The sequence below is a fragment of the Anopheles funestus genome, chromosome 2RL, assembly GCF_943734845.2.
Source record: "Anopheles funestus chromosome 2RL, idAnoFuneDA-416_04, whole genome shotgun sequence".
Classification (NCBI taxonomy): Eukaryota; Metazoa; Arthropoda; class Insecta; order Diptera; family Culicidae; genus Anopheles; species Anopheles funestus.
In genome coordinates this window covers 72980345-72997655 of record NC_064598.1, presented here as the reverse complement: position 1 = coordinate 72997655, position 17311 = coordinate 72980345, and the positions used below count along the sequence as shown (strand labels likewise).

The 17311-nt window shown below is 40.2% G+C and overlaps 1 protein-coding gene across 3 annotated transcripts in view; it reads right to left on the bottom strand.

The window, feature by feature from the left end:
• Positions 1-15785, bottom strand: part of LOC125760609 (protein limb expression 1 homolog) — a 45587-nt gene extending 29802 nt beyond the window's left edge. The window contains exons 1-2 of one of the 3 annotated variants that reach the window (XM_049420894.1): positions 15560-15785; positions 14041-14349 (exon numbers count right to left, since the gene is read on the bottom strand). The gene's annotated coding sequence lies outside the window, so the exon portion shown is untranslated. The remainder of the gene's footprint in view (positions 1-14040; positions 14350-15559) is intronic. The other 2 variants (XM_049420893.1, XM_049420895.1) reach the window with 2 other exon arrangements.
• Between the last annotated feature and the right edge of the window lie 1526 nt (positions 15786-17311).

Below are 17311 nucleotides of genomic sequence, written 5' to 3'. Positions count from 1 at the left end.
GTGTCCGGTGCGAATGGGTTAGCGCTCGTCGTCCGGAGACTTGTTGTAAGGGGTAGTACGACGAGAACACGGTCGCATATTTTAGCAGCCATGTTTGTGCCATATTTGATTCAAATGGAACTGTGACGAATTGTTGCTATAGATTCCCCGGCCCGCATCGTCTAGCCCCCGGTCGTCACCGTGGGCCGAGTCGCGGTCGAAGTTGATAAATATGATTTTAAATGGAAAATTATAGCACACGAAGCTGGCCCTGCTGAACCGAGGCTGCCACAGGTTTCACCTGATCCGGTGTGTATCATCTGATACTTGGTTTGAAATCCAGTTGAAACCACACTAGCAAAAAGCAGTGAGTGTGTTTCACCCCGGTGCGTGTGCCCGATGGACGAAAGGTTTGCCAGCCGCGGTAGGTCCAGTGAGCCGACTCGCGCTTGGATGGAGGGCGATCCATCCCTTGGATCGCATCCAGACGCTGGTAGCGACCAGCTGCGGTAGGAAATGCTGGGCACACTGTCTCATGTCCCAAGCACAGAATGAACAAATTACGTTTCCCCTGCGCTCGGCCACTGGCTCTTTTCCCATTCCCGCGCCTAGTTGTTGCGGTTTTCTTCACTTCATCCGTATTCCCGTGCTCTTGCAGCAAACCGGTGCGTCCTGTGGCAGTACCAAATGTAGGAACTTTGCACACTTTTTGTCTCTTGTTGATTCGTCGTTCCGAACGCTACGGTTGCGGATACGCGATTCCGTGGACCGTATGCGACAGAGAATGGAATGTAGAGTGTGTCATTGTTGAGATTATCTTCTTACGACTCCATCTATACTTTCGCTATTCCTCGCCTTTGTATGTGACGACTATCTCATGCGCATTGCAAGGACTTTTGTACGCTTTTTGGATAGCTGATTCACTGCAAAACTTGATGCTTTGTGATGATGAGAACGAATGCGACATGTTGTTTGTGATGTTGATACGCTACGCGTCTCTGTATGGTGGAATTAGCGCAGCGGGAAATTAGCTTCTGAGCGTTTTCAGTTACCTACTTCAAAAATATGGAGTTTGTTATGCAGGGAATTAAAATTGTGTTGCTTTGTACATTGAAATGTACCAAATTTGTTTGAACCAAAAGAAATAAGTAGTGCTAAAGGGCAACGAGGGTACAAACTGTAAGTACAATTTTGAATTGCATTGATCCTTAAAAAACTTGTAGTAGATATTACAAGTACAATATCTTTAGATGATAAATTCAAATTGGAATATATAATTTTATTTGAAATATTTTAAATCTATGTCTCTGCGACATGATATCAATCCCAAAATCAGGCAAACCCCAAGGTTTAGTTTTGGAGGAAAACTCTGAAAACTCTGAGTAGCTTGAAGCCCCCAACCGAAAGACCCTACTTGCGGTACTCGTTTCATACGACAGGAACGGTATCAAAAGTTGTAAAGAAAATTACTAAGTTCACCAAAGGTAAAAAGTCCCATGATAAATAAAAGTCCATTAAGCTCAGTGGTAAATATAAGTTGAGTTTAAAATTATAGTCATGATCTAGTACACTTTTACACCAAGAAAAGAACGATTGACAGGCAATCACGATCCACTTGGAACGGTTAAAGGACTCCAGCATCAGACCAAAGCTTAATTGGTTATAGTGCCTGATGAGTAAGTAACTACGTCCATGATGACCAAAAATCAGATTTAATAGATCAAGACCTCGTTTGAAAATGTATGATTTTAATCATTAAGCAATTCAATGTGTAAGATTTTGAGGTTTAAAGAGTTGAAGTAACTGGATGTCTTAATGATTAAGAATTTTAATTATCAAGACCTGGAAGTCTGGATATTTGAAGGTACTAGATGCATGGCAAGAAGCGACGGTAGTAAGTCTAGTAACCCAGAAATGGACTTAGAGGTCGTTAAGCCAAGAAGAGAGAGAGAGAGAGAGAGAGAGAGAGAGAGATCATGTTGGTGATTTGAGGTATATATTTTAGAATCGATATGGAGATGTGTAATTGACATAATTTCACGAAGTTATTGTTATAATGTGCACCTTCCGTCTGCAGACTTCTAATAAAGAGTATCTGAAGAGTAGTGAACTAGTGTTAGGGTACTAGATAGTACTTATTTAGTGATGATCGATCTGTAAAACAGTAATTTGTATTTTTTTAGCTTCATTTGCTGCATTTTGCGTAATTTGCTTTACGTGGATCGATTTCTCCCTCATAGTAACGTGCACCACGAAGAAAACCACCTTTGAAAGTGAGCACTTTGGCACAATGTTAGGGAAAGCCAAGATTTGCATATTAAAGCGGCATCAAACCTCTTTCTTTATATCTCTGCAACGCCATGTCGTCGAATTATGGAGAAGTTGTAAATTGAGGGGGCAAAAAATAAAGCAATCACGGGCACCCGCGATGGGTAAGCCGCAGAGCAGCGTCCCGTTGGGTCAAGTGTTGGAAAAGTTATCAATACAACCGTACCACCCGGACACGGTGTGCATACCCACAGGTTTCCTTCCGTTCAATGGAAAACACATTAATGTAATGTGTTTATAATTGAAAAGCAGATTAATAGCAGGTAGTTTCATCTCGTTTGAACAATCCAGCCCCATCCGGCGCACCAGGTATCCCGATAGTCAATAGAGCTGAAAGCTGGGTGCTCCAATTGGACTAATGGTTTTGTAGTGCACTGCCTTTCTTTGCCAAGCTTATACAGTGCACTCTGCCCGAATGGCTACAGCTTAATTGCACGCATCGGTTCGGTACACGAGACCGGATGCTGTGATTATTATTCGAAGCTTGGCCAACAAATCTTCATCACAGCAATGTGGATGTCTAATGTGTACTTTACAGCTTTATTTGCGAAGCAAAGGAGATTTAGTGTAGAAGCTTAAAACATATTTTTTTATATAACTTATATTGCATTTTTTACGAGTTTTACGAGTACGCATTCACACATTAAAAAAGAACAAAAAATTAAAAAAAATTTCGATGCTTTCTTAATCCACTTTAACAAACGAATAAGCTTTGTAGCAAAGAGGTGAAAAGAAATCTCCAACAACATTTACATACAACATTCCCATTCACCGCATCCGCAACACACAGGATTCATCTTCATAATGTGATGCGACCGGGATGCGATTTTATTGGATTCCGATCCAATTTACATTGTTTATGTCGCACTCGACTACCGTACCGAGCGGCACACATGTGGCCACCGGATTGTCCGTTTGGGCTTTAAATCAATTACCAGCGCCCATGTTTAACTCTTGTTTATTACAATCGTTATTGTTTTGAATACATCACAATATTTTTGGGCAGCCGAAGGAAGAAAAAAAGCAACCAAAAATGCAATAGCTTATGCGTAGTTCGTCTTCAACATTTGTACGCATCAGGCTGCGTGTCCGTTTTGCACGAGCGGACGTTCCCCAAAAAAACGCATTGTCGTCCAGCCTTTTTTGTGTACAACGCCCCAGTTGAATGTGTATACGATACACTGCGTTTATCATATCCAAACAAGTAGACACACGTTTTTGGACATGGTTTCGTCAGATCGGTTCGATCGCAGCAAGATCGATGTGATATCGAACCCTCTCCACATCGTTATCCTTTTCCAACATCCTTGCCCCCTTCCCTCCCACCTCCTTCGGGTTCTTTTGTCTACTCATCAGCCAGTTTCACTTCTTCACCGTTTTCCCATCCCTGCCAAAGTGTGTGTGTGTGTGTTTCTTGATACATTCTCGCATATTCCTTGCTTTCCGTATGGAGCACACTCACACCATACTTCCGGCAAATGCAATAAACCTGTGGTACCGAAAGCACACAAATGCCAACGGCTTCAAGAAAACCCGATAACGACGCCACCATCGGCACCAGGAGCACCAGGGTCTCCCAAAAAAGGGAGACCCCTACCCAACTCCCCCAACCCCCTCCAACCCGATACCACCGGGAGTCCAATCACACGGAACGACACGGCACATTATGGAGCGTGATGGTGCATGATCGACGAAAAACGGTTACCAAAATTGTGATGCCGACGACCCTGTGGAGCCTGTGTGCGCACACACAAATACACACAGACACAGACGGGGTGGTAAAACAGTGGTGGGAAAGGACAATGCGCATCTTTCCGCGACAACCGTCAGCAAATGGTGGCAGCTACTTTTCCGTAAGTTGACGCGACATGGGACGATTTAAAGGCGAGCCCCGGGGACAGATTTTTCTTCAACCCCCCCCCAACCTCCCCTCTGCAGCGGGAGAGCAAGGGTTTCGGATGCAAGATGATTGCATGATGCGCACTTGTGTGTACGTGCATATACGGTGCGACTGTATAGGCATGCATGTCAGAGGGCCGTTTTTTTGCCACTCTTCGTAATATCATTTTTGATTCGTCCCTTCACGTTATGACCGGTGGAAGTTGTCCCGTTGTCTACCCACGAGGATGTGCGCCCCGTCACACCTTCGTCTCGCTCGGTCCATCGTGTGTGTGTGTGAGAGATCACATGTGTGTGTGTGGATATATTGTATTTTTTTTGATAACAATAATTTATATAGAGTAGATCCGCACCGGGGGTTTTTTTTTAAATAATGTATAAAAATATGTTTAATATCGCGGTTATCGTCCGTTTGCGGCTGCGGCAGGGCAAAAAAGGGCTTTTGTTCGATCGGTCGGACGCTCGCCTGTCTTGTCCCCGCTTTTCCATTCGTTCGTACGCGCATTTCGCGTTCGTTTGCCTTCCACTGTGGAGCTACTTTTGTTTTTTCTTTTTTCTTTTTTTTTTTGGTGCATTGTTTCTCAACCAAAGTTTTCGGCGATAGATGTTGGCCGGCGAAGAGATAAAGTTTCGCAGAAAGTTTCCGCGGTCGGGATGGAACGGCACACTAAGGGGTAAAGCGTAATCTGGAGGACGTGAGGAATGTGTGCAGCGCGATGCGAAATGCGGCGACATGAGAAGTGAAGCTCGGTCTCGGTCCTTAACATATCACCCCGGTCAGTGTGCATATACACACACACACACTCACACACACGCAGTGCATATATGGCAGAGCGATGCAGCGATGGCAGCTAACAGCCGAAAAGTAAAGCGAGAAAAAAAAACGAGGTCGAAATCTGGCACAAGTTCAAGGAACCTGTAAACGCTCGTTTTTGATTTGCGACAAAGTATGCCCCGTCCCTTTTTGGAGTTCGTGAACGCGATCGTAGCAGTGCATATTTTTCATCGTTTTACGGGCCCCCCCCCCGATTCTCGTGGGATTGTTTGTTTTCTTTCTACGCGAAATTTCCACCGTCCCCTGTTCCCATTTTTCATCTCTGGTCCCCTCCCTCCCACTCCCCCTCCCTATCACCCGACCAACCCATTTTCCGTGTCACTCTTCCGATTCGGAAACATACATCCATCGCCACGCGGGACATGGCCACCATCGGTAGCATAAGTGCGCGACATTCCCGGCACGGTACCATGGCACTCGGGAAGAAGGGATGGGAGGGAGGAGGGGGGCGGAACATGGCGTGTGATGTGGGTCGGGGGGAGGAGGGTGGGGGGGGGGGTCTTGAAGGTCTTGATCCACCCGTCCCGCCCCGTGTTGGCGTTCCTTCGGTTTTGCAGAAGCTGCAAAACTCACCGAAACGCGTACGAAAACTTAGGCAGCGACACCGGCAGCGAATACGGTGGTTATTTGCTGCGAGCGAGCGAGTTGAGTGAGCGATTTTCGGATGACCATTTATTTTCGACTTTTCTTCATCCCTCCGCACACTACCGGACCCCACCCTCCAGTACCACCTTCCCTACCCCCCCCCAACCCTGCCAATCACAAACCCTGCCGACCTGTCTCTCGATCGCGCTGCCCGATCGGTCTCCGGAGCACTTTTGTGATGCTCTTTGACTTGTTTCCCACCCCCCCGGTTCGCTGGCCGTAGTTCGCTTGGCCAGAGATTGCCTTCGATCAAAAGGTTTCGCTTTGACTGGTCGCTGTCGTTCGTTGTCGTTGAATGTCGTACCGGACGCGTTCTTTCGTTTTTTTTTCCGTTTTTGCGCGAGCGCGCGACTTCCACCGGCTGCGTGTGTATACTTTTTATGTTTCGCGATTACGTTTTTGGTCAATTTCGTCATTTTTGACCGGACATTCTCCTTTTCGTTGCGTTCTGTTAACCGTAGTTCTCTGTATGTTTTATCTTTTTTTTTTTTTTTGGTTTTTTTTTCATGTTCGGTTGTTGAATTTTTCTTCTGTTTTAGCTGCCGCGTGATGTGATTATGTGAGTGTCCCAGGCGTGATTCCGTATTGAGGCCGCACAGGTTCCCTGCCTTCCCCGTACACCCTCCTTCCTGTTCACTTCCTCTTTGCACCGCGCACGCGTTGTTGCAGTCCATTTCTCTCACTCCCATATGTGGAAAACTGTGCATCGCGTCAGTTTTCGGTGGGTTGTACGGGTTTTTTTTTTTTGTTAATACCCTTTTGGATTTTGAGTACGGGCGCACGAAATACCCGAGCTAAAGACATCATCGTACCAACGCTTCCCTTCACCTTCTCGTTTGGGGTTTTTTTGTTGTTGTTGCGGAAAGCTTATTTTATTGTGTGCCGTTGATGCTAAATCAAACATTTGGCGACACTCTAATCATCGTATGAATAATGTGACAACGGGTAACATAAAAGCAATCAAATAAATTCAACCATTTCGGCCCAAGTCCCTTCGCGGATGAAGTGTTGAGTGCAAACAGCATACTATGGCGGACGTTTTTTGCTGTTGTTGTGTTGTTGTTGTTACCATTCGTCACAACAATTCGAAGCATTTTCGTATCCTGTGCCTCGCAGTTAATGAACCGACACAGCAATCAACTCTTGTTAAAATTTCAATACAAATGTAACGACAATTTATTAAAAGAAAACAACAAAAAGGAAAGGTCTTTTCTGTGTTTTAATTTGATGTTATACTGTCAGAAAAAGAGGTTTATTTTTTATTGTCTAATACTCTAACAATAGTATTATTTATTTATTTATTTATAATTAATTATTACGGCTTCGGCCGTATTGTCAGCCTCTGAAGCTGAAGAAGTACATTTTTCACAAGGCATTTCCTCCTTGTATTTTACCTTATCCCGGGCATACTCGGTTTAACAATAGTATTATATTACTTTAATAATATTACTATTGAAACATTTTTTAATATTTTTTCATTTTGGGTCCAATATTTATTATCATTATTATTCCTTATTCATCATTTAAATTACATACAAATCATTAAAGTTTAAATAAAAAAAACTTTAGCAAAACAATTTTACAAACTCCTGACAACAATTGAATGCAATAAATGTCTGAGGCAAATTGTTATTGCGAATGAAAAGAATCGAAACAGGAAAAAATATCCTTTGCTTACTAAAAAAAAAAAAAAGAAAAAATATCATGAACAAACATCATGAATGTTTCTAAATTTACAATGTGAAAAAATAGGTTAATATCTCACTTTAATAACAACATTATAAAATTTCTAAATTAAATTACATTGCAAAACAAGGAAATAATCGCAGATTACAATTGAAACAAAATCAAACAAATTATGAGATAAACAGTTGAAACAAATTAATGAGATAAAAAAAATGAATTATCTATCACCCCTGTTCAAAATTAAAAAATCATACAAAATCATGAATAAAACGCAAGATGTAAAATTCCTTTCATTTCGAAAGACGATTAATTATTTCAAAATAGATATCAATTTAATTATACGGCCTGGCCGTTCTTATTTGAAATAAAAAAAAATTAATTATAAATTTACACAACCGTTAACATTGTACTAGTTAAGAACCAGTTATTTAGCGTCCATATCACTGCAGTAAAAATAATTTTAAATTTTGTATTTCTTCCAACAGTGCTTTTGCAAAAATCTGATCTTTTCAAAATTAGGGATATCAGAGTCGATGTCGAAAACAAAATTAAATTACAATTTTACAAGTAATTTCTCAAAATTGAGCATAAACAGTGATATCGGTACCAAAACAAATAAATTTGTCAACGAACTCACACTTGTGAAAACAGGAAAAGCTCTGAAACAATTTTCCGGTAGCAAAAAGCCTTTCGTACCCCTAAAAAAACTTAAAGCTGCATTCTTAGTTGCTTTGTATAATTCGTAATGACATAAGCTCAGTTATTGTTAACAACGCTACTGGCTTATGACAAATTCCATGAAGCTATTACATTAAACTTCAAATACACCATTGACATGGCATTTGTTGGCAAAGAAGAAAAAAAAAATGTTTCCAGTACTGTGTTCAAGGTGTCCGTAAATTTGCCACACTAATACGCTTGCTAAAAGAGTTCAGTTGCACTGCTCCCCACGATCGTACGGTGGAAGCTGCTCGTTCAATGTACAGTGTCCTGGTCTGTCCACCGTCGACACCAGCCATTGCGCAACAATGTATCGTGACGATCGGTCGTCATCCTGGTTGAGTGCCTATTTAAAAGGTGGGTAAGTAAGCATCAAAAAAATTTCATCTTTTTTACGACGAGAGGGCAGCAGGGGCAGCACAAAGAAAGGAAGGTGCAGATGGTACCTCAATACGCTGTCTATAAATAAGTCAACGGATGAATTTAAATATATTAAAAAGCGCCCATACTTAATAGCAGAGGTGCACCGGGGGTATTGCAGGCACAGTTGGTCATTTATGTAAGATGAGCACGGGAGCACAAAACACGAATCTCATGCGAAAAAAGTATGGTATGAAACAAAAAAAAACAACGGCAACAAATAAGAACCATACACATTGCCGGCCACTGCTAACCAACAACCGCCAATCGGCGGTACTATAGGAAAGGAATAATTTGCTCGAATGATCGTCCAGCAGCAGCAGTGCATACGCACTCACGCGGCCATTGGCAGACCGGGCAGCCTCACCTACATGATCATAACCCATCAGAGTTCGGTGGGACCCCGAGAGTACGCGACAACCGTCGCGACTATCGATGATGAGCCGAAGAACAAAGAAGCACAATTTATTTGTAATTATAGTTCAGCAGCTGCCTTGCTACCCCTTACCATGGCCTTTTGCCTTTTGCGTGTCGCAGCGGCAAACTTCCTGTGCCTAGGCTTTTGCACCGTTGCCGGAGACGGGGTGTGGATGGGTTTTGATACGCGGGGAAAAAGGGAAAAATTCACATCCCCACCATCATCGGACGCATATCATATTGGAACGGTAAGCGGCGTTCACGGTGAGAAAAAGGAGCAAAACTTAGTAAAAATTAAACCAAAAAAAAACATACATCAGCTCTCACACACATGGACAAAAAGTACGGGTGATTGAGTAAAAAAAAAAGAATGAAGAAATAGGGAAACGGTTGAGGAACCGATGAACTCACGCTGAACAGCTGATGAAAGATTGCGTAAAACAGCGCCACATGCGGACACATGGGTTTGCACAGGTTATGATGCCGAAGCAAGCGCGTCCCCAAAAGGTGCCCGGAGGCTTTACCTGCAGAAGAAGGAAGAACAAAATGCTTTACCAAAAACCCATATCCTGGGTGTTGGTTGTGCGGATTGAAGTGCGACCTTAGCAATGCGCACTAGAAGAATTGCTCCGGGGGGGGGGGGGGGGGGGGGGAAACCGAAAATTCATTAAATGCATAGAACAGCGTCTTCTAAAGATGCTTTATATATATAGGAGGAAAAATTAAATAAAATCAATTCAATCCCGAAGTAAACAACTATCAGAGAATAACTAAACAATCCGAAACACATAATACGTTTCCATATTAACGTCTAGGGTTCAGTACATATTCGAGATGGGAAGCTATGAAACAGTATGGAAACTGGTAGGCCATCTTAAGCTACACAGAGCACGGTTAAGACAGACTCGCAGCTCCCTTAGGTCGCCAAAAACCGTTCGCAAACTATCATTCATATGCTGCATAGCGCTATCCCGCTTACGCGAAACAACACCACTCGCAACGAAATTTAGAGATGGGAAGCGATTTTATTTATTTTTTTATTTTCCATTACTTCTTCTGCTTAACATCTCTAAGCAGAATTGTTGTTGCTGTTGTTTTTGCTTTGGTTGTTTTACTATTTCATTCTCATTCTCGTTCATTCACATCTTCGCAGCTTCCGGCACGGTCACCTTTTGCTCGATATATAATTTCGATACCAGAATGTAGCGTTGTGTGAGTTTTGCTTTTTTTGGGGATGAAGTTTCGTGTCTTTGTTATGGGGTAGCTTACAAAGTTTTAGAATATTTTATCTTCTACCAGAGGTTACATTTTCATTCCTCATTTTGTACTATCTTTTATGGAAGATGAAGTTTGAAGGCTTTGAAATAGATCACATCCGTACACGATGGTGTCATCTGTCACACAAAATTTAGGCACCAAAGGCATACTTGTCTCTCGTAAGTCATTTTAGCAAAAGGTCATTATGCTGCGGGAAAGAACATTCCTTCCCTTAGCCAAAACCCTTTCCCATGGTTTTGTACGTTAGTACGAGTGAATAACATGATCAGATAATATTCACGAAAGATGTAGCAATTCAATTCAATGTGATTGTTTCGAACATAGCAAAGCAATAGGATGATAGTTTGACATACCATTCCATAACCGGTCACACTCTGTTCGAAAGTTTGTTTACGTGCTGTAAGAGCGCTGTGTGACTATTTTATGCCACTATTAACTCCAACCAGTGCCGATCCATATTCTACCGGGCGTACATTTATGTAATCGTTACCGTAACTTTCTCAAACAAAAGTACCAAGATGCAATTGGGTGATATGGTTCACCTTACCACGTGGGCACGTTTTAAAACGCCACCGATCGTACTCGTGGAAGGTAAAATCCGTTTTGCTTTCGATGACAGAGCGCAGGATCCTTCGTAATGCTATTTTACCCTTTTAGCCTCTGTGTTGCTTTGCTTCCCACCTGTTCGATTCACCCGAGAAAGGAAAATACTCGACATCGTGCGGGAGCATTAGAATTCATTACCAACGCTCCTAAATCCTCCATTTCCTTCTTGTGCGCTTACCGCAACACCATTCATTAGCAGACCTTTGGCTCTCACACACCATGTATACATGCGGCTGCTCGTTCGGGTTCGAAAACGGTGGGAAAAACTAAAGCCGCAGTGAAATAATTTATTGATTGATCACTGTACGGGAAGTGGGAAGTGTAGTATGAGCTGGTCGGGTCGTCGCCGTTTGCCTGCCCCGGGTTTCTTTTTGGCGGAAAACGACAATGTCGGGCAACAGGCAATCAAAAGATGAAACCAACAGAAGAAGAATTATAAAGAAGTAAAGGGAAGGTGGGGATGAGGGGAAACTACAAGAGGATCTAGATAATTTACAAGTGTGTAAAGAATTTCCTTTATTCTTTACATTATCGCCATTTGAATACCATCTGTCGAATGGCAGATGTACGCCGGTGTTAGAAAATGTAAATGATGAAACATTGTACTGCTGTTTTACCGCATCAGCGATGATACCCCTCTCTTAGAAATCCCATAACCACAGCAAACAGTTGCCGAATTGTTCTAGATATTGCTTCTCTTGATCGCAATTAGCGTTCAATCAAACAAAGGGGCCTAAAGGATTTTTTTGGATCGCGATCGTTCGTTTTTGATAACAAACTTCTTCAATATTTTGGTAAATCAACACACATCTCTTCATTGCTCAGTCATGTGAAACAACACATGTGTTCAGGCAGATCATTAGAAAACATCCAACATTTTCACGGTTTATTGGAAAACCCATGGGAAGCGTTAATTGCCCGCTCGGAACCATGAAGAGGAGATAATGTAATGCACTCAATTCGATACCATTTGCATTCAATATTCGTTTCATCATTCATCTCATACTGTTCCAATAGTTGAACCGTAAGCAACGCTTCGACACTACTGAAGTGCTACATTTATCACTCGATCCACTAGTTAGTGTACCACATCTGTGATCCCGCTACAGATTATACATTTCACGATCGTGGATTTTCGTATCACTACTATTCGTATATGATGTGTGTGTCTCCAGCTTGATAGTGGAAAATTGATTGGTGCGCTTCTCGTGCACCGATATCTCGTTGCTACTAAATATCTGATCACGATAGTTCAACCAAACGAAACTACACACAAAACACATGCAAACAAACTTCGGTGGATTGGTACAACTATTGAAAGGCATGGAGGGAGGAGGAAAAAAGGTAGCAAACCACAAGAAATAAACTACATCGATCTTAGCGAACGCAGATCGAAACAAGCTTCGTTTAGCCAGCTTTGCCAAGATCGGCAGTTGCCGATATGTCCGATCGCTCCGGTGCGGATATGCTGTCTTCATGGAGCTGTCCCATCGTTCATTCACTGCTGCGATCAAGTCGAGCGCGTTGTCGAACGGCTAGACTGGCATACACATTGCAGTCATTGCAAGTAGGTAAAACCAAGCACAGGCTGCAGTTGCGAAACCTAACCACAAGGCTGATGCTGAGCGGCAAAAGAGAGAAGGAAACAAAAAAAAACCACTACATCCTCCCGCATCCAGCACTCAAGGACATTGATGGAGTGGGTTCCTTTTTGCATCGTTTGTTCGCGTTACGATGCGCCCGGAAGAACTCAAAAACCCTTCCGATAAGCCTCCGCCCTAGAAGTGTGGTGGTAGAATTTAGGTTTTTGATTGATAGTAAACTGTCCATCACGGGCGACTATCTGATATATGAATTTGTAGGAAGATTACTCCGCTTGCTGTTGAAGCAGGCGATAAGCTTAACGCATAAAATAAACCATTCCCAGCTGTATCTTCTGTATCTGGCCGCATGTATCTTGAGTGCTGTGATTATAATTTATTCATCATTAATCGTGCACCCCGTTCCAAACGATAATTTGTTTGTGCTTTTTTGTTGTTGCTGCTGCCGTTCTGGTAAAACGCTCCATTCTGCTACATCTAATCGCAACGTTCGTGATTTATGTAGCTGGTCAGTTTGTACGATAGCGTTTTTATCTGTTTGAGCTCGTTTTATGTATCGCCTCTCGGTTGGCGTACGAATTTTATGTCACGCTTCTGTCTTGTTCGGCTGTTGAAGTCTTTCTGATAGATGTCGTTAAAACCTTCATCAATTTTAGTGCGTGTCAGTGTATATTAATATGCATCATGAAACGATTTTTTTTATAGAAAGCACAGGTTTTGCAAAACTAATGTTTAACAGCCTCAGATGTCTTTCAATTGAATTATTCGCTACAAATTGACATATCCAGGCTACGGGTTACGAGAAATAGCGCGCCAGGTGGAACATTTGCCAGCGGAATCGCCTTTGACGCTGACCGTTTCGTCATCGATAAATACAAAACAACGGTGAACAAAACACACCGTTTGTGCAACGGAAAGGCAAGAAAAAGCTAGGAGTGAGCGCCACGATCCGACCTGGTGCCGACGTTTTTCAACCATTATTTCCACCGTATTCAATGGACATTATTTACGGTTTGTTTTGAAACCGATTCTTTACCGCCATGCACGTCATGACGGCGATTAGTCATCGTTGTTCTTCTTGTGCACTTGCTAACTATCGATGTTGTTACGGTATTGTACCATGGCATGGGTAGGCCGGTCGGTGTTGAATTCCCTTCCCCAAAAACGCGAATACTACTGCTGCTGCTGGCAGCCATCGGGCAGATCCACGATGGTACGAAATATCGTCTCATTGCCCTGGAATTGAGCACAGATCAGCAGCAAACAAAAAACCGTCGGATGAACGGTGGTATAAAAGTGGTGTGTAACGAATTTACATGGGTAGCTTGGTGCTAAGAGAGCACAGTCTTAGATCACCAAATAGATTGTTAATGAAGTAGCGGTTATGGCCAGGGAAGCTACCAGGTTATTTGCTCGGCACAGGTTAAGACCTCCATCCGTGGAAAGAAAGAGAAGAACTGGCATAGCACAGGAGTGGCATTTTTAAAGACTATTGGTAAAGTTGAACCCTTTTCGATTAATGATTTTGAACTTTGTTAGAAGTTTGAATAATTGTAAAACAAAATTTAATCGTTCTTAATTTTAAGCTTATAAAAGCTAACGGTTTTTTAAACATTAACTACTTACATGACACAATGTTCAATTATGACAGCTTGTTACCGTTGTTTCGATAATGTTTCAGGTACTATACCGGATACGGAAACAAACTTATGGGTAAATATAATCGACTTCCTACTTAACAAGAGAACAGCTTCAAAAAATTTGCACTTTATTTTACAACACTAAAAACACTCCATTGCTGTATCCTGCACTTTGGTTATTAATCAGAACTCACTATCACAACGATCAATCACAACAATTGTTGGTGAGCTCGAAAGCTGTGTATTTATTTGTAGCCAAGAATTCCGTTTCTTGTTGTTCACAATGTTTAATGATCTGTAATGTTGAAGCCGTACGAATTATTATTTTTTTAATTCTCACCATAAGATTCATTCACATTTAATATGATTAATTTTATCTATGAAAAGATACATGAAATATGATACGAATTTTTTACACGCGTTTCCAAAAGCTGGCTGTCCACGTATTGGAAACATATGAACAACAATTAATTCACCCTCCGATACACAGTTAGTTGCAATGCACTTGATAACTTTCACAATTTATCCCGAGGAAATTGAATCTCTTGTTGCGCCAAGATGCACACGATGTATTAATAAGATAACAAGTGTGATGAAAGCAACGACAGCGTTGACAACAGCTACCACGCAGATCAAAGATGATGGACGCGTCTTGTACGGGATTTCTCACACATGCTTTCTTGTAGCTAACGTGGAGTCTCTGATCGGATGATATTCAACAACATTTTTGATGATTGACTTATTTAACTTAAAAAATTCAGCAAACAATGGTTAAATTAATTGTTATGAAATTTTCACTTTATACTTATTACATTTTACAGAAATAAAAAAACAATAATTTAAATAAAATAACGAAGAGTAAGATCGAATAATTTAAGCGTTAAATAACGAATGAAGAAGAGTAAATGGAAGATGATTGTTATCGCGAAAAAACCTTAAAGAAAGGACCGTTATTTTGATAGTTATTTATGTAAATAAAAAATAATGTTTGTTTTAAAATTAAAAATTCTAGATGTAATCGGATTTAGTGCAAGTTAAAGTTCCTCAAAATTAGTTCCTCAAATGATAATTTACTAGGTAATTAAAATTTTGACTGTCTTTCAATGACCCGAATGAAAGACAAATAGTTCTCCTGAATTATAATAAAAATTTCACTAAATACACCATTGTTCAATAAAAGACACTGCACTCACTACTGGATACAGATACTTGTAACTGATTACACGAACGACTTTATTTAAAGAATTTGTTGTTATGCGTGTATGAATTAGGTTACTCTCTTGCGATCACAGTTTTAATCACAAAATTGTTGCAAACATAATCTCCTACGAACAGGATCACAGGTTGTGAAGGAGTTTCTATTTGAAAAAATTCACTCGTATGGAAACGTTTGATATTGAACAAATCATAACTGTTTATCACTAGAGCTGAAGTTATTCTTAGCAGCAGCTTCAGTATTTCTAACACAATAAACTATTTGCAAAAGCAACACACGAACAACTCACAACACGTTCCGGATTCTCACCGTAAGATTTTTCTCTACGCAACTTGAACAACTCCAGGGCAAGAGCTCGCGCAAACACCTCCTTACGCATCGACGGATTGAGACCAAATGAATGCATGAATCGCTGCGTTCATTCAGCGAATCAACAAACCTCACGGATGTAGGGTTACTCGACATCTTTTTCAAAACTGCCATTTTATTTTCAAAAAACAAAGTTATTTATTCTACCCACCAGTTATGGTTTATTTTAAGAATATTTATCATACTTCCATGATAACTAAAACTGTTTTTAAAAAATATCAAATTAAGCTAAAAAAACATGGTACGTATTGTGCCATATAGTTATTTAAGTTAATAAAATTCATGTAAAAAATCCATCTAAGAAGATATAATGACTAAACAATTTAAATGACGATGTGTCGTTGCCCTCTCTATGTAATTTGTAGAGTTTTGTATTTTTTTAATGTCAACTATGCCTCATGTGATTTAGAAAAAAAGCATTACAGTATGAAATATTCATTACGAATATAAAAGCTAAATTTTATACATTAAAAGATCAAACATCTACAGACCTGTTGAACAGCGCCATGAGGAATGCAACATGCTGAAACAAGGATGAATTTTTTATATAACAGATACATTCAAAAATATATTGGAACAACATTTTTCTTTTAGTTTTTTTTTTCATAATCCAGATAAACTGTTAAATCTTAATCCAGATATGTTTCATTCTAATCACGCTTATTTTTATTATCCGTTTCATAGTATACGAAAATGTTTCGTTGATGGTTGGAAACTTAAACGGCGAACCAGAAGTGATAGAATGAACTCATCTCCCCGTGATTCCGTATTCCGATGCATTGAATGAATGACTATGGGTCAACTCGGTAATAAAGGATAAAAAACAGATTTTTTATTTTCATATCCAGTTTAGGATAATGATTCTTAAACATTAGAGATAATAATAGCAAAGAAAAAAAAAACCTCAAAAAACTTTTATTTTTTTTTCGTTTCTTTCGTTATTTTTTAATTAATGCTTGTTTTTTTTTCTTATTTTTGAATTAATGCTTGTTAATGTGAAAGATAATGGCTGACATACTTCTAATCAGGCTTTACTGTGTTGTGTCATAGTCAATTGTTATCAATATATTACCTAAAGTGTGTTATACCACTATAATTAGCAGAACAATCAACATAACGCTTTATTTTATTATTTTCGCAGAATAGATAAAATATGAGAAACAATCGTTATAAATGCATAACAAAGTTTAAAAGGTAAATTTTTCATTTAAATGCTGATTTACACTGTTTCACAGTTTGCTTGAAGTTAAAAAATAGTAAGGATGTTTTATTAAATTATTTAAAATGATTCTTACTAAAGCTAAAATAATATTTTTTTTGCAAAATCAGATTTAGTCAGACATTTGTAATAATTTTGGAACAATTAAGTTTGACAGAAACATTGCACTTTCATTACTAAAATGACTATATAGATGAATGATTTGCAGAATATTACATCTTGTCTCGGAAAAGGAAATTGAAAGATTGTTAGACAATATATTTGTCTTCAATTTTATGATGGAGTCGCCTGGTAGTAAAACATGTTTGAAACCTCTTTGCTGGAAGCATAATATGCTAACCAGTTTGAAGAAATACATAGAAATATATAAATTATTTGCAGTTACACGAATGATATAAGGAAATATGTTCATTTTATTCTCTCATGTTGTCGATACACATCACTTAAGACGTC